Genomic DNA, 25,191 nt, shown 5'->3' on the forward strand with positions numbered 1-25,191 from the left:
TTCCCTTCCCTTCCCTTCCCTTCCCTTCCCTTCCCTTCCCTTCCCTCCCTTCCTTCCTTCTTTCTTTCTTTTTAAATTGCCTTTAACTGGGATAGTTGCTGAGGAAATATTCAGAAAGCTCATTCAGGGAGATGCTGGTCACATGTTTGTGAGAGGGGGTTCCTGGGTTCTTAATAAGGTAATTAGATGTCACATTTGGTGCAAGAAGTCACCTGGTAGAAGTTAACGTCCCCAAGCCCAGGCATGATGAGAGAAGTCAAGATTTATAATGCCCCTTATTTAAAAATCAGTTTCTTTCTCTTATAACTTAATCTCTTCCCCAAGCTTTACATCTGTGCTAGCTGCTTTTGTCTCAGTGTGAACCCATATCTGACATAACAATTTACATGGAGGAATCATTTATTTATGCTCATGGTTTCATAGGTTTCAGTTTACCATGTTAGAAAGTATCTAGGGGAACACAGCTGTTCATTTAATGATGGCTAGAAAGCAAAGAAAGGGAACAAAGGAAGAATCTGTGGTAAGAGACACTCAGAGGATCCACTTTCTGAAAGTAGACACAACTTCCTGCCTCTCATGACCATCCTATAATGCCAACATACTATAAATCCATCCATCAACTAATCATTCAATGGGTCAGAGATCTAAACATCTCTTAGCCCACCCTCATAGGCATACACAGAGGTATGCTTCACTAATTTCTCAGGCATTGCTTAACCTAATCACAGAAAATCAAAACTGACCACCATAAGACTACCCTTTGTCAAGCTGTAAACTTAAATGGAATTAGGACATGCAAAGTATTTATAAAATATCCACCCTATGTGGACTCTCTAAAGATGCTAGCTGTCATGGTTTTTACTAACTATGTGCTTCTTATGTTTCTTGCCATCATAAAATGAATGCCTGCTACACACTTCCTAACATGGTAAACTGACTGACACCTTTGAAAGGAATAATTTCGTATAGGCTTCACTATCTTTACTAGAACTCTTCCTTCTCTATGGAATTTCTGACGTCAACTTCTGGGCGTATCATTCTTACTGTGTCCAAAACTCTGTTTCGAACTACACAAATTCTACAGAGAAAGTCTACTTTTTCTCCTAACTTCAAGCCTTGTTTATATTTCTTAGGCATCTGCAGATTCTATCTTATATATTTGTTTATGTATCTTATTTATGGACTCTTTGGATATTTTTATCACTTTAATCTTATTCTGCCTTGAAGTAATTGATACTCTCTGCCTTAAATTAGAGAAATGACAAAAGAATTACTTTGTCAGATGTTATAATATTAAATCAAATTAAATCTGATAGATTTAGTGTATCAGTTATAGGATATTATATCACATTTCTCAAAAAATATTTTGCTTATTTGGGACAAGGCTCACTATGTAACTCTGGCTGCCCTGGAGGTTTTTACTATTTTGCCTCAACTTCTAGGTGCTGGGATGATAAGCATACAATATCACAACCAGTGATTTTTGAATTGTATATGTTTATATATAATTATATATAAATATATATTTAGGTATATATGTAACAGATATATAACAGATATGAGACATATAGGATGTGTTCCTAAGTGCTACTGCATATATATACATATATACATATATATATATATACACATATATATATACATACATACATGACTTTTATATATTTCTATAGATCTCCCCAGTGCTTTGTATAATGATATAGATATGTACATTTATTTTCTAGTGTTATGATTTTGTTCCATTTTGTTTTGTTTTTCTTAGTGTCTTAACTTGGTTTCTTTCTAAATTCAAGTAAAGAAGTGGATTAGATAGACCATTTTGTAATCTAAGTACATTTGCTAATCTATAAAGTGACTTTTGAAATCAAAATTTATTTTCTTAATACATAACAGGCATACAAATGAGATAAATATTGGTACTCCATGGGGCCTCAGAACAAGACATGATGTTTGCTTTCATTGTGTAAAACCATGTGAATTCACGTGGTCCTTCATGTGCTATTTTGAGTTTATGGTAGTACAGAGTGAAAACACATCTATTAGGGAGTGAACTTTTAATTCTGATCTTTTCCAGGCTAGTGGTACGTGGTGAAATGCTTTCACAATGCTGGGCAGAGCCTGCAAGCTTCAGTTCTGTCAGCCTCATGCTTCTGATGGGTAAACTGCTCCAGTATTTCTGAATGATGAAGCTGGCTAAGCAGGTGTGGTATGCTAGCTGCATCTGCAGCATGTTGTGTTTCCAACTTATGTCAGGTCTATCAGGGCATAACTGTTTTGGAGGTCAAATAGCAACATATGCCCATTTGGTGGGAAGACAGATCACTTCAAGTAGGAAAATGAAGTCTGTTTGGAATGTACAGTGGCTGGAAGAGGAGAAGGAAGAAGTGGAAAGCCAGGGTGAGACCAGATGGCAGTGTCCTGTGGGATGGTCTGGTTTGTTCTGTAGGCCACTGTGAAACTGTTGAAAAGTCCACAAGGGACCAAAATGGAGTCAATGGAAATAACCACCAAGATAAGATGAGCTGTAAAAGCATCTAAACTCTAACTCTTCTGTAAATATGCAAAAGAAAGTCTAGTGTGAAAGGGAATGTTTGCTTATCCCCTGCATGCCTGTTTCCTAAGTGGAAGGTTTCTTTTTATGTGAGGATTTTTCAGTCTCTCTCAATTCAGGCATTCATGCCTGGTGCATGACCCTGGGCGACAGCTCCACAAACCAATTTCAATCCTCAGGAGAGAGATTGCTTCTCGGGGTTCAGTGGCATCTTATTTCAATTAACATCTTTCTTAATTAGAAAGAAATACAGAGATACAGAAGGCAAGCTTTCAATTTTCACCCCTTAGCTTTCAGTTTATTTGTTACATAAGGTGACACATATGGAAAATCAATGTAAGAAAAATATAAGTGTTAGGTCAGATAGATAGTTGGTGCTAATTTTGTATACTTCCAAGTTTGTTCAAGATTCAATGTTTTCTCTTTGTAGAAACTGTATAGTATTTTAGAAGCTACTTTTGTGGGTCCTTTATTCAAGGTTATTATGGACAACATTCTAGTTTCACCAATAGTACACACAGAAATTAAGTTCCTAATTCAATTTCCAATAGGAAAATCATGCCCTAAAGAGAGCAAAATAACAAAGCAAGGAATGCTTTATCAGAGAAAGTGATCCAGCATACCCTATGTTATCAGGCAATATGTTAACTTACCTATGAGTATGTTTTTAGTATATGGTAAGAGAGAATTATTTCAATCAAAGCGAAGATTCAGATTTGACCCTACTATTCCATTCTCTGATCCTTTTGGAAAGCAGTCACTTGACTTTAACTACAAGTTCAGCTGATAGAAACTCAAAAGCAAATCAATGCTTCCTAAATTTAGGGATAATTTGTGACTGCAGAGCAAAATATCTTATATAAACATGGAGGAAAAAAAGGCATCTGGAAAGGAATTTTTTAAAAACTACAATGACGTTACCTTTATATAATAATGTACTCCGCAGAGTTGGTAGGTAACACAGAGAAAATCTCTACCACAAGAATTTCTGGCATTAAACACAGACACATTGAGATAGAAATCCTTAATCCAGGGCTTTAACATCATCTTCCTTTAATTAAAAGGGAGAAACACTTTTATTTAATTTCAATCGAAACTGTGAAACACTTTCATCAAGTCCTACACACAGAACTAAGACTCGGATAGAATCAACAGATTCTGGGTTTTCCTCTTTTTAGGTTAACAAAAATAACTTCCATGTTGCATGGTTTACTTTGTAAATGCCTCACAGAAATTACCTAGCATATTCTGTTATGAATACATGTGGGTAATTCCGTCACATTCGTCTTACTAGGTAGGAAATTTGTAGCTAAACACGCCGAGGTGTTCTCCAAGTTAGAGGCAATTAAATGAGAGCATTTGAATCCTAATTAATGTAACTCCAACATCTGAACTATTTTCTACAATATTTTAATGACCATCATGTCAAAGCTTAGTGTGTTCTGCGGGTATGATATTTTAAATTCTTCCTTAAACCAACCCCGGCAATGGGTTTTGGGTGCCTGTTCACAGGTAGCTTATTAATTGGGACCTTTTAGTATTAACCTCTGAAGTTCATGGGCATAACATCACCTCGATACAAACTGACGGTAGAAAAGTTCAATTTGCTCAATCTGTAACTGCGATGTGCTCTTTCAGATCCCTAATTTGATAAATGTAACTGTGCTTAGAAATGAAACAAAGCTGTGAATGGGAAGAATTAGTCTTCACAACCTACTGCCTGGGATCCCTCTTTAAAACATACTCTTCTTTGTTCTTCACAAAGTAACGGCTTTGTGAGGGTAATAGCCCCTTTTATTTAGGACCATCTTTGGGTATGCAACCATTCAGCCATTTAGCATTCAAATGACGTTTGTTCCATCAGTTTAGATAAATAATCTTCTTCTGATTGAGATCTCCTAGGTTTCAAGTAGGAAGACCTGCCTCCCACTCCCCCATTCCCTTCGGAACCTTTCAGAAGGTCTCGTCATTTATAAGTCTGAGTCATCTCTCTGTAGCTCACCTCCTGCCTTGAATATCAACGAGTGCCAGGGGCTGCTTCATGGCTTTGTCCTGTCAATTTCTAATTTCGGAAATGGGATGCGGCGGCCTCCTTGGACTATTTATACACATCCAAGACTTCTACACCTTTAAACCCTTGGGGACCTTCAAGAGAAACTTCACATTTTTGTGTCACTTTTTGCTCGGATTCAAGGCCATCAGCATTAGAACTAATTTGCATTTTAGACGTTTACGTGAGCAGATGTCATGCATTTGGAATGCTACAGGATGACAGCATAAAGTACGACGTGTCTAATCTATGTACAATTAGTGGGGATTCCAGCTCATTATACCCCTTTATATTTCTGGAGATTTACTAAGTAAATAATGTCAGCTTTGTTTTTGGTCCAAATTGTAAAATGAAAACTATTTTTTAACTAAAAGAAAATTTTCTTTTCTTCTATTTTTTTTTTAAGTAATAAGATTAAGTGACCTGTACTAAAAATACTTTTCTACCTCAGTATTTTCCTTTACATTTTCATTGTCAAGCAACAGCCTAAGTCTGAAATGATTCAAATTTTACAGTTAGAGACAGTGACAATACGTTATGGAAGAATACTGCGTGTTTTCTAATTGGCAGATTTTTAAGTGCTTTGAACTATTAATCTACTAAACTTTATGGCACTTTAAGAAGAAGAATATTGTTATTTTTATCCCTTTACAGATATGACTATTTAATATGAGCTAATGGACAGTGGCAATGAGTCTGCTATCTAAGTTTAGAAAAACAGGCAAATAAATGAATTGATGACCAGCAGGCTCTTCAAGAGAGGCTCTGTCGCTCTGTGGCAGTTTCCTTTGGGTTAATCTCAATGGTGAATAAAATTCATTTTAAGACTAGCTTTGTCAAGATGTTAGTGGGCAAGTTCCTAAAGTTACTTTTAAGGATAAACTTAGCATACTAAATTCTGCTTAGAGCAAGTTACTTCATAACAAAGTCCTAACCTGGATTCCTTTTCCTTGTGACACAACGAAATTAAAAGAGATTGCATTTGTTTTTGAGCCATACTCCAGCTTAATTGCTTGCATTTATGTTTCAGGTGGTATGATAGCATTTTTAGAAAAGATAGCTTAAAGCAATTGATGTTCATTTATTTGACTTTGGGTAAATATCTTTATTTGTTTTCCTAATTTCCACTTGAATTTTAAAAAATCAAGAATAGTTCCACTTTTTATTTTCTACCTATCTGTGTCTATGATGAAACTCAAGCTGCTATCCCTAAAGCTGAGAGACACAGCTCTCCTCTCCTTTTCTTCTTGTTTGAGCAGTTGTGAGACTATTTGGTCAATTATCCACTGTTGTTTCCTCTATGGCATTTTTTGATTTTGATGGACAAAGAGCCTTGTCCAGGTTGTCAGATCCTTATTGCAAAAGCTTTTGTTGAAAACAATGTCCTAACTGTTTTCTGACAGTAGGAGTTTTCCTCTTAAGACTCTAGCTACTGTAAGAGGCAGGGAGACTATTGGCTTTATTTCTTATGTAAACACGTATTAACTGTCTACCAAAATAAATGGATCGAGGAGCATATAGATACAGATGGAATTAAAATTTATAATTCTCAGAGACATTATTTAAGCTACTTGGGATTTGGTTTGTATTTTTATTAAGTGAAACTAATAATCTCATTGCCTTTGAGATTGATAAATGGCATCTGATTTATTGATTCTCACTGATAAGCAGTAATGATATTTAGAAGTTCGATGAAGAGACATAGGCTTCGTACCAGCTCCTTTCCCCATGCATGTCTAGTCAGAAAAGGATTATTGTCTTTTTTTTTTTAGAATGCAGCTAGCTTTGTTGAGTGTACTGTGTAAGGTCCAGGAACCTCACCGTATGTGGAGCTCCGAGATTTCAGCCTCAACTCCAGCTCACTGAATGAGGTCAGAAGAGTCAGCTAAGAATCTAACCCCACATTTAGGCTCCACTCAATGCTTGAACCCTATACAGCCCTTCCTAAATATAATATACAAGGTCAGGGCAGCAGCCACCAAAGTGTTTGAGTTTCTGTATCCTACCATCTTCTTTTTATTTTCCGAAGAACAGAGGCTTCCGTGGCTTACAGAATCTCCATGACTCAACTCTTTCCTTCCTAGAAAAGGGACTCTTTGGTTATTTGATTGTACATCCTCTCCTTCCAGTCTACCTTTAAAAAAACCCTACATGTCATTCTTCCGCCTTTTTCCTTGTTTCTACCATTCCATTTTATATATATATCCCCTTCTTCTATTTCTTAGCCACCAAACTAATCATTTATCCCATTGATTTTTTTCTCTGTATTTTATTGACTCATACTCACAATAATATCAATAACTCAAATACTGTTTCTGTACTACTCTAGGCATATATTCCTATCCCCTACAACAGAGGCATCTGCACTTCCATGTTCATCATAGATGTGTTCACAATGGTAAAGAAATGGAGTGAGCCTAGATGTCCATCAATGGATGTAAGTGGATCGATAAAATATATTTACGCACAATAAAATTATATTCCAAAGTTAAAATGAAGAGTAAAATTGTGAGATTTGCAGGATGATAAATGTATCTAGAAAATATTATGTTGAGTTGGGTAACCCAGGCCTAGAAAGGTGGACACTAGATGGCCTGTTTGTATGATAATCTTATTTATGAATTTTTAGAATAGTTTGTTTACTTTTGGGTGATATGATAGTAAATTCCAGAAAGATAGAACAGGACCACTGGAGGGAAAGAAATGGGGTAAAGGGCCTTAAGGAAAGGGGACGGTAGAATACATTGAACATGAAACTTGAGGAGGAGATGATGGGGGTGCAAGAGTCTAATCAGAGACTGGGTGGAACCCGTGGCGTCTTAAATATGCTTGGCCCATGGGAAATATCACTATTAGGAGGTATGGCCTTGTTAGAATATGTGTGGCCTTATTGGAAGAAGTGTGTCACTGTGAAGGTGGGCTTCAAGGTCTCCTAGCGTTCAAGCTCTGTCCAGTGCAGAAGAGAGCCTCCTCCTAGCTGCCTTCAGAGAAGGTTTCTTCCTGGCTGTCTTTGGATCAAGATGTAGAACTCTCAGCTTCGTCTCCAGTACCAAGTCTGCCTGGATAATGTTGTGATTCCCTCCATGATGATAATGGACTAAGCTTCTGAAACTGTAAGCCAGCCCCAATTAAATGTTTTATGTATGAGTTGTCTTGGTCATGGTGTCTCTTCACAGCAATGAAACCTGAACTAAAACAGAAGCATACTATTTTAAAAGCTCACTTAAAAATACAATCTAAAATCAGCTCCTCTTTGAATAGACATGTTCTTTATGAGTGAATAATGTACTCCCAAAAAGTTATAAGCGTGGGTTATAAAAGTTATAAGCAAAATTCTTAGGATGGGTTATTATGCTAAGACTCTAATGCCAAGTGTAGTGTATCTTCCCATGAGGTGTGAACTATCTCACTATGAGATGTGAGTCACCTTCCTATGAGATGTAGGGTACTTCATCTATGAGTTGCTGGCCATGAAAGCTCAAGTGACAGCACTAATGAACTCATCAAGTTAAAAAACCAAAATAAGACAAAAGAACACAGGTAGCTGAGAGGGAATAGTCTTGGTGGTGATAGGGAAGGGCTTGAAAGGGAGGCAACAAGGATTGGACTTTATCAAAACTTATATTCGTGCATTAAATCCTCAAAGAGAAATAACAGCTGGCATATATTAAACATTCTTCTAAATAAAACCCTATAGGAGCTCGTGAGAGTTGCATGAAAGCACTGGGATTGTTACTATTTGCAGACAACTCTAACTGAATCAAGGATCAGTTATTTGCTAAATTATAGATACTTGGTAAATTTCAGAGCTGTGATCCTGACCCAGGATTTTGAAATACTGAGCCCACATTCTCTACACATACAATGTATTTTGTCCCAAGAGAATTTATTTATGACTGTATAATCTCATCAACTGATTATACAATGAGACCTGTCAGTCAGAGCCGTCCACAGTGGGGCCTGCACTATAACTCTTGGCTTAGGGAAGTGGTACTGCTGACTACTCTACTTTGTTGACTGATAATTTCATATTGAAATTCAGTGATGTGTGGATGAGTTCCTTCAAGGGCACTCCTTGTGACATAGATGAGTGGGAGAGAGAAGAAAAATACAGAGATGAACATGTGGAGGAGTTTGAAGAGTACACTGATGAGCCTGCATCTTAGAGTCTGTTGGGAACTTGGTCCCTCAGCTAGTCCAAGGAAAGTCTGTGTGAAGACCTAAGAGAGAAATTTCAAGAGTGGTCCTTAACCCCTTGAAAAGATGTCTTTGCTGCCCTGAGATAATTGGAGGTATAGGCCAGTGGTTTAACAGAGGCAACCCTTTTCTGAATCATGGGTGACATTCAGCCATATGAAGTTTGGCTTGGGCACACAGAAGAGACCACAGATGCTGTTAAACACCCAATAAATAAAGTCATCTCCTATCTTCCTGCCAGTAGCATCTCTGCTGAAACAGTGAAAGGAGAACAGGATCTTTCCTTGTTGGCATATGCTTCAGCAATTGCTACGTTGATCGGGGTGATAATCCCTAATTATTGACAGGAAGCATGAGGAGCCATGGCACCCCAACAGCAGCAGTCATGGTGAAGTTCCCCATGAGGTGTCTTCATCTTTATGTGAGAGTGTTTGGAGAAGTCAGGGACATTAATTCTTCACAGTCATTTATGAAGTATTTCCTGTTGATTTCTGAAACTATGGAAGAAATTGGATTAAAAGGGAAGTCGGAATTTTATTCCTCTTTCTTTACCTTCTGTAAGTCCCTCCTACAATCTCTAAATCCTGTCTATTTTCCTTTTTTCCCCTCTCCTTTATCTTTGTCTGTTCAACTAAAATATTGGTGCATGTCCTGTATGATGGTTAAACTGTATGCAAGTCTGCAGGCCCAAGTGTCATGATGAGCTCCCCGGGGTGGGGCTGAGAGTTTTGGCAACATTAAGAGTTATCATGTAGGGCACTTAAAGGACATTGTACAACCCTATCCTTGACCTCACTTTGTTTGCTCCCTGGTTATGAAATGAGTGGTTTTTCTCTACCATCTGGGCCTAGAGCATCAGTTCAACCCATTATGTATGGAACTTGTAAAACTCCCAGTGAACAATAATCAAACCTTTCTCTTTATGAAATGATTATTGCAGGTATTTATTATAGTAACAAAGTCTAACAGGCCATGATCCCATATAATAGATACCTGTACATTTATTTAGAATAATAATGATGAAAACTTGGACAATCAAAGGCCTAATTATACGGATCAGCCAAACTGGTTCAAACAAAGACAGTGGTGCTTCTATGTGCATCCCCAAATTTAGTATGCATGCACTCTCAGAAATTTGTGCAATTTAATCTCAAGGAGAACCAAATAAAAGAGTACGGACATTTCTGTAGAAGCCTCTCATCTTTAATAGAAAAGAGATTGCCACCTAGAGCACGTGTCCTGCTGACTAATCACAGAGATTATAGTCAGCCCTGCAAAGAGTGGACTTGTCATTAGGACTCAAATAATGCACAACAGGAAACACAAGGATTGCCAATCTTTCTTCCTCTTTGGAAGAAAACTCGGAGACTGGAAGGAGGCCTTATGTATGTGTGTGTTTTTAAAGCAAATATCCTATATGTTATATTTCTAAATATGTTTTGAGTAATTATCTTTATGGAATATTTTGTTAGAACCAAAAGCTGCCAAAGCGGCAGAAAGCAGAAGAATAAAAGCAAAATTTTTAGCAGCCCCAAATCCAAAGCAAACACAGAGAGGCGCGAGGTTCCAGACAGTGGCATGAATGTTAATGAACACCGAGAGCTGTACAGTGGGAATCTGCTAAATGCTTTGCAGGGGAAATTGAGAGGATATTTCCCTAACAGTTTGTTCCTGTTGGTTATAATTTTAAAATCGGCACCACGGGATGGCCCAGCTCCATCCCAGATTCATATTGGGCAGATGCATTACGATTCCCTACTGAAGTTCTCTGGAAGAGCTGAGACTAATTTAGCACAGTTGTTTTACATAGTATCATCAAGAGCAGTAAGTGAATACCCAAAGCATGTGGGAAGAGCGGAGAACTGATTGCAGTTTTGCATCCAGGAACTAACCACCCTTCGGAGGTACACAAATGCTTGAGCAAAGGTAAGAAACCATACACAACACAAGCCATAATAAATGTAAGAATTAGGTAAATTGGACATCTTACCTTCACTGTGAACCTGTATCATCTTTTTGTTTTTTTTTTTTTTATAATGAAATAGAAAGCCTTCTCATTTTAACTAAGTGAATGGCTCTCCTAAAACTGTCATCTTTGGTGAGTACTGAGGAGACATACTGATACTTTTGGCACAATTGACATCACAAATCATGAGAGTGACCCATGTCAGTCATGCAATCCCCAATTTATGCATGTCCTTGGTTCTTAATTATTTCAGCTGCAGAAGGGATTTTCCTTTTTCTGCAAACTGTTTAACATTAACCATTTTTTTTGCAAAGGGAAGTCTGACGTTTATTTAGTTATTACTTATTGCTTATTTCTTCAATAAAGACATATATAGGATGACTCCTTTTAATTTTTTTATTAATCCTTCCATTTATTTACATTAAAAATGATATCCCCCTTCCCAGTTACCTCTCCACAATCTCCCTCCATGCCATCAGCTCTCTCTCACCTCCCTTTGCCTCTATGAGGGTGCTCCCTCATGCATCCACCCCCTCCTGCCCCACTGCTGCAGCATCCCCCTGTCCTGGGGCATCAAACCTCCATAGGACTAAGGAACTCCTTTCCCACTGATGTCAATCAAGGCCATCCTCTGCTACACATATATCTGGAGCCATGGATCCCTCCATGTACACTCCTTGGTTGGTGGCCTAGTCCCTGGGAGCTCTGGGTGGTCTGGCCAGCCAACATTGTTCTGACTATGGGGTTGCAATCCACCTCTGCTCCTCTAGTCTTTCCCCCAGGTCCTGCACCCGGTCCCCAAGCTCAGTCTGATGGTTGGCTGTGAGCATCCACATCTGCAATGCAGATGCTCTGTCAGGTGCTGGCAGAGCCTTCCAGGGAAAAGCCACACCAGGTTCCTGTCTTGAAAGCAACATGAGGCCTCTCATTTGAGAATCACTATCAAATCACACAGGTCAACATGGCACTAAAATATGACCATGCTCACACCCACACACAAACACACAAAGATAACACAAACAACCCTCCCCAGGTAAATAAATATACAAAATATTAGTAACATTTCCTACACAAAAAAGAGTGCTTGTGAGTCACTGAATGTTTTGCTGTTATTTCTGTAAGATCCCAGAATCCATCCACACAACACGTACATTTAAAAAAATAGGCTATCAAAAACAAGAAGCATTCTTGCTGGATACTGTAGAATCCACTTTGCTTCTTAATTATCACTTCCCAGTTGTACCATCTTTATCACCTTGGTCTAAGCAATGTCATGAACTCTTATGGATGGATGTTTTTTCTGTCCTTTTTTGGGTGCCTAAACTCTTAAGTTCCCCCAGTAATTATCTGGCTGGCACAAAGGCCAGGCTTTGCCTGCCTCCACAGAAAGATAACTAATATGAAAAAAAGAAGAAAAAGCAAAAAATAAAAAGAAATATCTGATATTGAGGAGAGACAAACTATTGCCATTTTTCCAGACACGTGTTTCTTTTTGTACACAGAACTGGACGTGCACCATATTAGATGAACTGTAAGCATGAAATGAATCTTCTCTGCCTTTTGCAGTTTTAATTTTATCTGAGTGATAGAGAGTCTCAGTAAGAGACAAGATGGATTTAGTTTATTTATGAGAAAGGTGACACGCATGGTCACCATTGCTGAAGAAGGCTTGCTGATAGACAGCAGTAAAAGAGAACAGGAGAAACAAATGATGTAGAGACAGTGTCTGAGGACTTGGGGTGAGTTTCTATTCTACTCTCTGCTCCCTATTTGTATACTTGTGACTGGAAACAGGGGAAGATGATTCTCAGAATCTCAACTGGAGGTAAAGAGAACTATATTTGTGATTTCACACCTAAATACCACCATATTCTTTCACATGCTTATTCATCAGCCTTCCCAATAAACTTTGAGCATCTTGACATTAAAGTCCTTCCATTTTTTCCTTCTTACTCCATGTATAAATTTGCATTATCTATTCCTAAAAGAATGCTTTTCCTATAGAATGTCATTGATTAAGGCCTGAGAAGTAGTTGAAGAGAAAATAACACTGAGTACCACAGTGAATATAGAATATAGCAGAATTTACTAGAGAAATTGTAGGTTACTGGAATTTTGGCTCATTGTCTGTAGAATTACCTGGAAGAAACTTCATATAAAAAGTGACTGCACAGACATAATCCAGTGGTTATCACTGACCTCTTACACATGGTGTCACATACAATGTCACTTAATCACCTAGCATCTTTATGTATACTTTTAGTAATGATATATATGTATATGTATACATACACACACACAGACACACACACATGCACATACACATTAGTGAAAACACATTAGTGAAATCAGTTTTAGAGGTGGGAAATAAAGAGATTATTGAATGAAATCCTCTTAGGAAATGGTGGGAGTTTTCAAACTAGTGAACAGGACAGCAGTGGGATGAGCAGAGATAGGAAGGAAATTTTTGGAGAGAAAAATAGGACAGAGGACAGACCCTTAAGGGACACTGGCAGAGGTGAGCTCAGAAGGGGACATGGTAGGAGATTTACAAGAATTGATCAGAAATTTAGAAGGAGAATAGAGAAGAGAGAGTTTTCAAAAAGAGTGGACTTGGTAGGCAATGACTCTGTCTGCAAGAGGTCAAGCTATTTAAGGATAAAAGGTGCTTTGAATTTGCCCCTTTGAAGCCTGTTCTGTGCACTATTAGTGTGGTGATAGTGGTAGAAAACTGGGGGCAAAGCTGAGGGCTGAGTTGAAGGGAAGGGGAGGGAGTGGGGATGTTGAGTAGCTGCCTTAAGGGAGGCTGGCTCCACTCTGAGGGTATCAGTGCAGTGAAGGGTTGCAGGGGTCAGGAGCCAGAGGAGAAACAGATTGGAGAAGTTTCCTGTTCTCTTGCCATAGAAAAGTGATTTATCACTTTGTTTATACATAAAAAGCTGAGGGGAAGGAGCCTGTGAAGATGGTTCATATACAAAAGAAAGGGGATAATAGTGAATATGAACTTAAAGAATGATGGGGGAGAGGGGTCATGGGTACCACAGAAAAGAAGAGAAAGGATGCTGCCTTGCCATCCATTGCTGCAAGGTTTGAAATTCTTGGGAGTACAAAGGAGAGAAAATGTGAAAAAGAGACTGAGAAGGCATGGCAAAGCTGCCCTGCTCTTCCCTGTGTGGAACTGGGGCAGACTTATGGTTTTATATGTGTTTTCATAAAGTAGAAACAAGTAAATGTAGTCCATCTGCATAATATGACTTTGCACTGACATCAGCCTCGCTGTGGTGCCTTCTTCAAAATTAACAGATAGAGGCATAAAGCAATACAGAGAGTCGTTTCCTTTAATTTACTGTATTTCATATGCTCAACATGGCATTTGCAATTGATGCTCCTTTTTGTGTTATGATAACTGTCTCCGCATTACCATACTTGCTTCCAGATATTCACCCTGCTAGAAAATAAAAAGATTTGCAGACTCCATTGCAAATATATATATATATATATATATATATATATATATATATATATATATCAATGTATATTTGTGGGAATAAAAGATGCAAGGTTATATGTTTCTTACCTATATTCATCTGATCATATGTTGAAGAATGAACTTTCATAGTTTTAAAGAACAATCAACTAAATCAAATGAAGACAAAAGCAACAGAGTACAAAAAAATAGCTACTAGATGAAGTTGAACAGAAAGTGAAAGACTTTAGGTTTTCGTATGCCGTAAGGGGTAAAACTCCAACCCTTAGGTCAGAAAACCCGCCGTTCTTTCTTCTCTCTTTTCTTTTTCCAAACTTTTCTTTCACCTTCTAATTCCCTCTTTCTTCGTTTCCTTTTCTCTTTATATGGTAAGCTTCTTTGTCTGGATGCCACGATACCTAATGAAAGAGAAATCCAATCCCCTCACAGACATGGTCATCCCTGATTTCAGTATCTAGTGCAGTGCAGATATTTGATATGCTCAGGAGATACATCAAGGGAAAAAGATGTGCACATGCTCAGTAAAAGTGAATGGTTTTCTAGAATATTTTCAGTCCATGCCTGGCCGTATCTAAGGCCATGGAGCCCATGAAGACAACCATAGATACAGTAGAGATGGTAAGTTATCTTTAATCCCTGGAACATACCAATTTCTCCCAAAGCTGAAAGTAAGTCACTTGCTTGTATGTGTCTCATATTAGCATATGTCTCCTCCATGTACTTCAGTTTAAATACAGAGATCTTTTATGACTCACCCATTTTCTGTCTACAAGAATAAGCCAAACTATCTTTACATAAGAATTCAGAACTAAAGGGGTCAACGAAGATGACTCCGTGAGCAAAATCACTTGCGGTGTAAAAGCCCTGGTGACTGGAGTTTCATCCTCGAACCTATGCAAAGGTGAGAAGAGAGAAATGATCCAACTCTGCGAAGCTGACCTCTCCCCACAAGCCCAATATGATACACACTCTGTCTCCACACACGTTGTACACCCTCGCTATCACAAACACTAATAAGAGTTCCATTGATCTGTGTTTTGATTAAAAAAAAAAACAACAAACGAGTATTTCCTAAAAGCAATAATTTATCTTAGGAAAAGTAGGGCTATCTATATGTGACTGTGATCTAACTCTCTTACAAGCTATGGCTGTGTGTGTATGTGCCAAGGACTGTAATCAGGGGGGGCAAAGAGCTTACATTGCTGTGGTGCTGTTTATAGGATGTTGTGATTAGGTTCTCCTCTGAAGGATCTCAAGACCTTGAAATATCTAGGATAAAGGGAGCATCCTAAGTGTATTATCTTAATATTATCTCCCAGATGGCAGGTTTTCACTGAGTAAGTTTCTCCTGAGTTATGCATTCTCTTTGCTGTTTCACTGTATAGAATACTGAGAGGTAACAGTACATCCCTATGTCATCACTATGGGGCAAACATGTAAGGCTAAGAGAGTAGTGTGGCCAGTCAGGGGTGAAAAATGCTTTCCTATATGTAGGATTTCTCCAGAAAGTGGAGCTGGCTGATCATCAGGGGGAGGCAGGCTTACTCCTTCATTTTTCAAATTGTCCAAAACACCCTTGTCTGGAGAAACACTTTGACACTGTGCCTTTTCATGTGGAAGCTACAAGCAGACTCTCCAAGAGGCACATCAAAGGCCTTTCATGTCTCTAAGACTCTGTTCATTTGCTAAGTTCATTCGCACGGAATTTCTTGGCCTGCTCGCATAAGTAACATGTCCGGGTTGCTCAAAAAATATGACATTTGTTCCTTTCCCTCAGACTTACAGAAAGTTCATGGAAGCAAAATTCTAGCCTTACATTTTGAAAGAGTAGGGTTTTGTCTTACAAATGTGATTGCCAAATATAATAAATAGGATTTGAATTCAGGAAGTATTTTATTTCATTGCCTCTTTAAATCTTCCAGCTAGTCAAACAAAGTTGATTATCTTGGTATTTCTACATAGTGTATTTCTGGGGTATAATATTCTTAAATAATATAAGATAATCTTTTTCTCTCTGTTTAAATAGGATTCTATGAATTAGTTTTCTAAATCTTTTGCAATTACCCAAAGGTATTTATTTATTTATTTAGAGAAAATGGAAAGAGTGTATTTCCACTTTGACCCTACTTGTATATAAATTATCAGTATTTCCTATATCAGTCAATTATGTACAAATTTTCAGATACTTACATATTTACTATTATTTACTCACTACCAAATTAGTATCAGAAATTAATAAGTAAGTTGCTTTCTTTCATGCAATATTCTCTGTAGCAAAGTGTATATCCCTTCTGTCTGTAGATGAAAATCCTGCAAGCTCAGAGATGGTGAGCAACTTAACATGAAGCTAGCATGTGTTAGCATTAAGATCCATCTTCAATCTCCCATTTCAAAACTCCTTCCCCACAAACCCAAGAATGTCCATAGTCTCAAGTTATCATGTCTGACATGTGACACAGAGAACAAACAACACACTAGCAGAATTCCTCACATTAGAAACAGAAAACCATTTTACACGCCCAAGGAACAGAAAGTGTCAGGTCCCATTAATGCATAGGGAGTTCCATGACTTCCCAAGAGCATTTTTTTTCCTATGGATACTGTTGTCAATAACGTAAGTCAATGTGATGAAAGCCAGTCACACTGCCTCAGACAGAAACTCACCACCAGGCCTTCTGAAGTCTTCCCAACAAATACTTGCTGCTGCATAAACACAAAATCTCAACTCTGCCAGAGTTACTTGACTCTGAGGCACATGTTGGAAGTATATGCGGACACCACTTACAAAGTGATTCTTGAGGGGAGAAAGACATTTTCTTGTGGGTATTGAATTGTTATACATAGAGTGCCAAGAATGCTCAGTTTCAAAGTAGGAATTCATCTTTCTATATACACTTTTTGGGGGTAGTTACTAAAATTTTAGAAAAAAATAGACTGCTTAGTGTCTGGAAACACGAGGAAAATTAATATTTAATATCATTTTACCAGCTAACTATGAGCCTTAGAGAAATTCTCATGGAAATGTAGTTTAGGAGTGCAGAGTTTCATTGAAGAAGATGGCTTACTTTGTCAGACAGAGCTAAAAGTGTCCACATTTTCACGAATAAATGATACAGTGTTTATGAGAAGAAACTAGATTCAGGTGGCCTGTGTGTGAACACTGGTTAGATTGTGTGTCCTTGGGCAAGTCCTAATGTGCTTTAATTTCTTTACCTTTCTAGTGAGATGTTATTATTATTATATCATTATGTTATTATGAGTACCTACAAAGTATATAGAAAATTGATTAGGCTATAAAATGTATGTAAAATATTAAAAAATGCAATCACACTATTGTTCTCAAATGGTAAGTATTTACTAAAAGTTACATAGAACAGGAAGGAACGGAACCTTACAGAAGAGGGCTGTGACGTGGTCAACTCTGTTTTTCTGTGACACAGTTCCTTATTCTGGTGCTTTCACTAATGAAGCGTCTCATCCTTAGAGTCATTGTCAGGAAGTTCCACCTTTAAACAGAAATGAAGTAATATGCTAGGCCTGCATAAGAGGAATTCACTCTCGGAAATAGTGTATCTCATTAAAGTCTGGTTCTATTTGCACAGTAATAATACAAATCCAACCGAATTCTGGCTAACTTTTAATTAAGAAAGCAGTATGATATATTTTTAAATACTCTATAGATGGCTATCTGATGATGAGATTACTATGTAGGACAAATGCACAGGTCAAGTGCATCAGGTGGTTATCAGGAGGGGTTTTCATCACTGGACAGAGAACAAGGAGTTCTTAGCCTCCACTCTGATTATAGGCACTTCTGTGTAAGTCTACCTTTGAGAACTAACTGTTCAAAGCATAGTATAGGGCATAAAAGAAAGAGCTCACACTAAATAATACACACCCTTCCACTGTTCCTTCCTGCTTTCTTTCTTTCTGTTGATGACATGTGGCAGTGTCAATATTCTGAATGACATAAACACAGAAGATGCCAGCATTTTAAAGAATGAATAGGTCCTGTTGTTTAAGAAAGTGTTCCACACTCCTCCATGGCTGGTGGGATTGTAAACTGGTACAACCACTCTGGAAATCATCCTGGATGTTTCTCAGAAAATTGGAAATAGATCTACCTGAAGACCTAGCAATACTACTCTTGAGAATATACCCCAAAAAGATGCCCCACCATGCCACAGGGCCATGTGTTCATTATTTGTGATAGCCAGAAGCTGGGAACAACCCAAATGTCCTATGACAGAAGAATGGATACAGAAAACGTGGTTCATTTACACAATGGAATACTACTCAGCTATTAAGAATGAGGACATGCTGAGTTTTGCAGGTAAATGGGTGGAACTAGAAATATCATACCGAGTGAGGTACATGCCCAAAAGGGCATGTATTCACTAGTAAATGGATATGAGCCAAAAAAAACAAAAACAAAAACAAAACAAAACAAAAACAAAAAAAACACAAACAAACAACCAAATAACCCCCCCCCCAAAAAAAAACCCCAAACTCACAAAGTGCAGATTACCCATGATACAGTTCACAGAACTCAAAAAGGTCAACAAGTTGAAGGGTCGAAGTGAGTACACCTCAGTCCCACTGGGTAAGGAGAAGAAAGCAATCACAAGGGGGGGAGGGAGGGAGGGACCTGGGAGGGAATGTGGGCAGGGGTCGGGGGAAAGGGTAACCTGATCTGATATTGGGTGAGGGAAAAGGACTGAAGCCCTGATGGCAACCTCAGGAGGTAGGAGGTTGGGGGATCCTCCATAATGCACCAGAGACCTGGGAGGTGAGAGACTCTCAGGACTCAAAGGGAGGGACTATAGATGAAGTGCCTGAGAGTATAGAGAGGGAAACTGTAGAGTTCACCTCCAGCAGGAAGACAGGACATCAAGTGAGGGATGGGGTTGCCATCCCACAGTCAAAACACTGACCCATAATTGTTCCTGTCTGAAAGAACTGCGGGGATGGAAATGGAGAGGAGCCTGAGGAAAAGAAGGTCCAGAGACAGGCCCAAAATGGGATCCAGCTCAAGGGGAGGTCCCAAGCCCTGAGACTATTACCGAGGCTATGGAACGCTCATAAAAATGGACCAATCATAGCTGCCCTCTGAAAGACCCAACAAGCAGCTGAAAGAGTCAGATGCAGATATTTGTACCCAACCAATGGACAGAAGCCGCTGACCCCTGTGGTTGAAAGACTGAAAGAAGCTGAGGAGGAGGGTGACCCTGTAGGAGGACCAGCGGTCTCAATTAATCTGGATCCCTGAGATCTCACAAACACTGGACCACCAACCAGGCCGTATCAGCTGATATGAGGCCTCCATATCATATACATATACAACAGAGGACTGCTGGGCCTGTATTCAATCAGAAATGATGCACCTAACCCTCAAGAGACTGGAGGCTCCAGGGAGTTTAGAGGTCAGGTGGGGTGAGGAGGGGTGGGAGTTGGAGGGTAGGGACAGCCTCATGGAGACAGGGGGGTGGGTTTGAGGTATGGGATGTGGAACAGTCGGAGGGTGGAAGGGGGTGATAAAATCTGGAGTGTAAATAAACAAATAAATAATAAAAAAATTTTAAAAAGTGTTCCAACATTTTATTGTCTTGATCATCATTGAAAGAAAGTAAAAACCTTCAAATAAATGTTACTTTTCTTGTGTGATACACATTTTTTATATTAGAAATATAATTAGGTCTACAGGATAATTATTTTAATTTGCTTATAATAAAGTCTCTAATCATGTTTAAAATTATAGTGGAGTCATTATCATGTATGTCTTGTGTTAGAACCAGCACCGCATTCCTTGATGTCTACCTCAGTGTCCTTTCCTCTTCCTATGATAAAATTCTCTGAGAAAAGCTTAACTTAAGGTAACCTTAACTTAGGGGAGAAAGCACTTATTTTACCTTGTGGTTTATGGTGTATTTCAACGTATCAGGGGAATCAAGGCAATACGATCTTGAAGCATCTGGTCACTTTACATCCATAATCAGGACACGAGGGATGTATACACGTTAGTGCTCAGATGGCTTTTCACATCTTATACAGATCAGGATTTCAGCCATGAGAATGAGTATCAGTAACAAGAGGAAGATTTTGTCACCCTGGTTAACATAGTTAAAATAGACCCCACTGGCATGCTAACAGCCTCAGTTCCCAGATGATTCTCTCAAGTTGACAACTAACATGAACCATCACAAAATTCTATTTAAAATAGCTTTTTAATTTTTTTAAATGATTAGATGTTGGTTTAATTGATCATATCATTGCTTTTTAGAGAACTTTTGTTTGTATTCTATCAATATATTAGTAGCTGTGTCTGCACAAAACCATATACAGAACAATAAAAATGTCCCGTGTTTCCATTATAGAAGAATGCATGAAGAGTATATTAATGTTTCAGACAGTAATTCCTGAGAAGAAAGGGCAGTCTCTAGGCTTTTGCTGGTTTGACTGAGACAACAAACCTTTTAAGGAAATCAGAGACCCAGAAGAAATCAGAAGAAGCACATGTCAGATAAATATTCTGGAAAATAGCACCCATAGAACCTACTCCAGTGGTACTGGGTAATAGTGGTGTCTTGAGCTATATACAAAGAAAAAGTGTACTAAATAAACTCTTGCTTCAGAGAAGACATGAACCAAAGTTCATATAGCTGACAACTGTGTGCCTAGGTGAATGTACTGACCTGCAAAGTAGATGCACACACATCACATAACATACTGTCTGAATGGATTCCATTATTTTATTGAGAACATCTTACCGGTAAAAACACACATACAGTCTGAGTTGACTATGAGCCCAGCTGTATTGTACAGAGAGTTGAAACTATGTGTACCTAGTGATATGGTCTGGAGATAGGACACAAGCTACTGTTCCCAAGAGGATGTCTTTAAAACAGAGAGAGGGAATGTCAGGGGGAGAGCAAGATGAACATGGGTATTTGAAAACTGGGCAGGAATCAATGAGAGATATGCAAAAGCAGCAAGAGAGAATCCATTAAGGAGCTGTTTCTATGGAACCAACTTTACTGGCAAATGGAGGCCTCAAAACTTGCCAATGGTTGCGGTGTATATGAAGCACACAGTTGTATCCAAGCTCCCATTATTTAGAAAATACTGGGCTCAAGTATTTGTTTATTAGATAAGTAATGGAGGATTTCTGCATATTACTACACAACTAGTACATGTCTGGACAATGTTTACTTTTGGGTGAAAAATTTAATCCATTAAAGCATTCTCATAATTACAATTGTATTAATTTAGACTTCTAATCAAATACCACTTGACTTATACATATGTATGTAAATGCATATAAGATATATGAATGCATACATCTGCATCAATTATATATTTTTAATGGTTATTAATTTTATATAGTTACAATCCATATTGTGCAGAAAACATACTGTGCTTATTTATTGAAAATCCTACTCAACTCATGGACTTTCAGATCTGCTTGACTGTAGAAGCCTATTCCAGACATTTTAAGGCACAGAAGCACATCTAATTAACTTTGGAGTGCTAGGCCTCCAGTTCAGGGTCTTACTCTTGTTAGGTAAGGGCTCTAATACTGAGTCACATCCTTAGACACACCTAGTTTTAAATGTCACTGTTTTAGGTTGACTAACTTGGCTTAGGAAATATCCCTACTCCCATACTCCTCCTTATTTCCTTTGGTTGGCACCTTTTGGAGAGTTCTCTAAATTCATGGTAGGAGGAGTGGGGCGTGTGACTTATGCCTCTGGCTTCTAATGGTTGTTGATCTCTACTGGCCTCTGCTGAGAATGACCTCTTCCCTAGAGCTGCTGAGTGTACCTGCTGCCTCTCAGTGCTCCTGTCTGAAGGTCAGTACATCTACGTTGGCTGCCAGTTGTCAGCATGTAGGAGTTTTGTTTTTCTCTTCTCTAAGACTGGAGATTCTTGTGGTTTACTAACATCCTCCATTTACTTCAGGATCTTGGTAATTTCTCAGCACACATAGGAGAGGAAAGGGTGCTCTGTGATGCGGATTTATAGAACATTCATCTGGATGCACATATCTGGCACTGGATATTCTTAGTGGATTCTAATGTCTTAATAGGGCTCACTGTCCCTTGATCAAATCTGAAAAACTAAGCAGGGAATCCTCTGTTCTGGAGTCTCTCTTGGTTTCTATTGCTTTATTCTTTTCTCCCACCAAGTGTTTACCCAGGCACAAGGATTTACAGAGAACTTCTTGGCACCTAAGCCTCAGAGAAATCCACTCTTTCCATCTTTTCATGCTTGGTCTATTAGGCTGTAAAGGAGAATTGTCCTTATTCATCTACATCTTGGTTCAGGAAATTATCTTTATGTTCTTATTCCTATGGGCTTGTGTCCTTGGTATTTAAAGCCAAGACATACTTTTCCCATCACCAATGCAGTCCTAGAAACCAAAAGCCAGGGTGTAGCCATGGCTACCTCTCCTATCTGTTTGCTAAAGCTACTTGATATCTGAAAGCTCCCAAGTTTGTCTTTTGTTCTTGCCAGGAATCTTAACCATAAAATCACAGGAAGCCTCTGCTCTTGAGTGGCAAAATTTCATTTTAAAACTATATGTTTTACATCATCAATATTACTTTCTTATATTTATATATCACTATATGTTTAACTTTGATGGGACTAATTAGACTTTTGTTCCTCTGAGAACAAACTCTTTTTCTATGTAAGCAACATGGGCTTCTGTTAGGAATACAGGGAGCATCAAGTTTCTTATTACATATATGTATGTATGTATACACACACATATGGAAGGTTATATTTAGGAATATATATGTATCTACATATATGTATATGCATGCAATGATAGTGAAAAATAGAGGCCATAAATTTGAAGGATTTTGTGGGGGTGGGAGTAGTATTTTGGAGGGTTTGGAGGAAAGAAAGAGGAGAAATGTAATTATATTATAATCTCAAAATATTTAAAAAAGAATGATTTTAAGTGTTGAATTTAAGCCATTCAATCAAACCAGCACATACATTAATATAAAACCCCACCAGTGAATACAGGTATACGCTACACACTGGCCCTATTAGATTGGACTTTAGGTTGTTGTCTTAATATTTATATCTAATTAGAAGTTTGAATGGTTTTTTTTTTTAGAGGACACTTCTGGAGATAGGAGTGTCAGCAGTGCAAACTAAATCTATTACTAGCTAGAATGAAGTTGCTAGACAAAAGCAAGCAAGAGGGGAAAGACTGGTGCTGTAAAATCTCAAGAGAAAATAAAGCGAAAAGGCTTATTCTCTGCTCTCAAGTGTGTGGCTTTCAGTGCTACATAGACATGTTACCTATGTGATTCTCGACAGTTACCTGAGTCTCAGGATCCACAAGTCTTTCTATAAAATGAGAGCATCAGTGCCAAACCTATCATGCTAAATACACAGAACTGGAAGCTATGTTGTATAACTTGTCACAGGGCGGACTTAATTATACTAGTATTTTCTATGATTTTTGAGAATTTCATACATTTATACAATGAAATGCCTATTTCAAATAAAATAATAATTTCTATCCCCCACTACCTACCTCCAATTTCCTTATCCCTTTTCCCACGAACACCCCTCCAACTTCATGTCTATTTTTGAAACGTTTTTTGTTAGATTTATTTGTATGTATGCATTTGGCTTTGTGTACATGAGTGCAGGTACTTGCAAAGACCAGAGGTATCAATTTCCCCTGGATTTCGAGCCACCCTGGGTGGGTACTGGGAACTGAACTCTCTGTCTCATAGGCTCAGGCTGGCTCTATATCACAACTGCTGTTTTCTCTGATGGTCATCTCCTGGTACTGGCTTCTCCAAAATTCTTGGGTCTTCCCTGAAGCTGGGTTACACTTTCACGATAAGTCACGATAAGGGTGTTCTTCAGGGATTCTAGTCCTCATATACATTGACAAATCTCAGCTTCTCTCAATGTCACCGTCATTACATCAGAACTTGTTGTACATGGTTGACTCTCACGACCATATCTGGCAGTCAGCATGAGATGCAGTATCACCTTCACCTGAACCACAGCTTCTATACGCGATTCCGGGGAAACAGTTCTCAGAAGATTTCAGGTCAATAATGCTGGTCTCTTCTTAATCACCCTTAATTTCTCAGTTCCAGATAATCAGCATCAATTGTTCTAGCAAAGCAAAAGTTGCACATCAGTGATTCTTAATGCAAAATATAGAACAGGCAAGATAGTTTTTAAGGACTTCTCAAAGTTGTCTCTGAAACATCACCAGCCAGGCTTCCATCATCTTCACTTCTCTCAGTATTATTATCTAAGTTCCCACAGTAGTTCACAATGCTTTGAACACTCAGTGGATTTTTCTAGTACAAATACCTAAAGTCCTTCCACAATCTTTCCCCAAACAAGGTCAGGTTTGTCACAGCAATGTCTCATGAATGTAATACAAAGTTATGTCTTAGGGTTTCTTATTGCTATATAAAGACTGTGACCAAAATGAAACTTGGGAAGGAAAGGCTTTATTTCAGCTTATAACTCTCAGGTAATACTCTAACACAGAGGGAACTAAGGGGAGGGACTCAAGATAGTAACCTGGAGGCAGGGACTGATACAGAAAGGTTGGAGGAGTGCCCCTTACTAGCGTGTTACTAGTGGCTTGCTTAGCCCCCTTTCTTAAACAACTCAGAACCATCTGTCCAGGGGTACCACCACTCAGGGTGGGCTAGGGCTTTCCCATCAATCATTCATTAATCAGGAAAATGGTCCACAGGCTTGTCCACATTGTTCCACAATGATGCCACAAATCTGGTGTGAGCATTTTTCTTCAGTTGAGGATCTTTCTTCCCAAATGACCGTAACTCGTGTCAAGTTGACAAAACGTTAGGAATTGCAAAGACAGAGGATTCATTGAGTTGTTGGGGTCTGGGCATCTTCCCCATTTTAAGAGATGGGCAGAGGGC

The sequence above is a fragment of the Grammomys surdaster genome, unplaced genomic scaffold, assembly GCF_004785775.1.
Source record: "Grammomys surdaster isolate TR1022 unplaced genomic scaffold, NIH_TR_1.0 174, whole genome shotgun sequence".
NCBI classification, from domain to species: Eukaryota; Metazoa; Chordata; class Mammalia; order Rodentia; family Muridae; genus Grammomys; species Grammomys surdaster.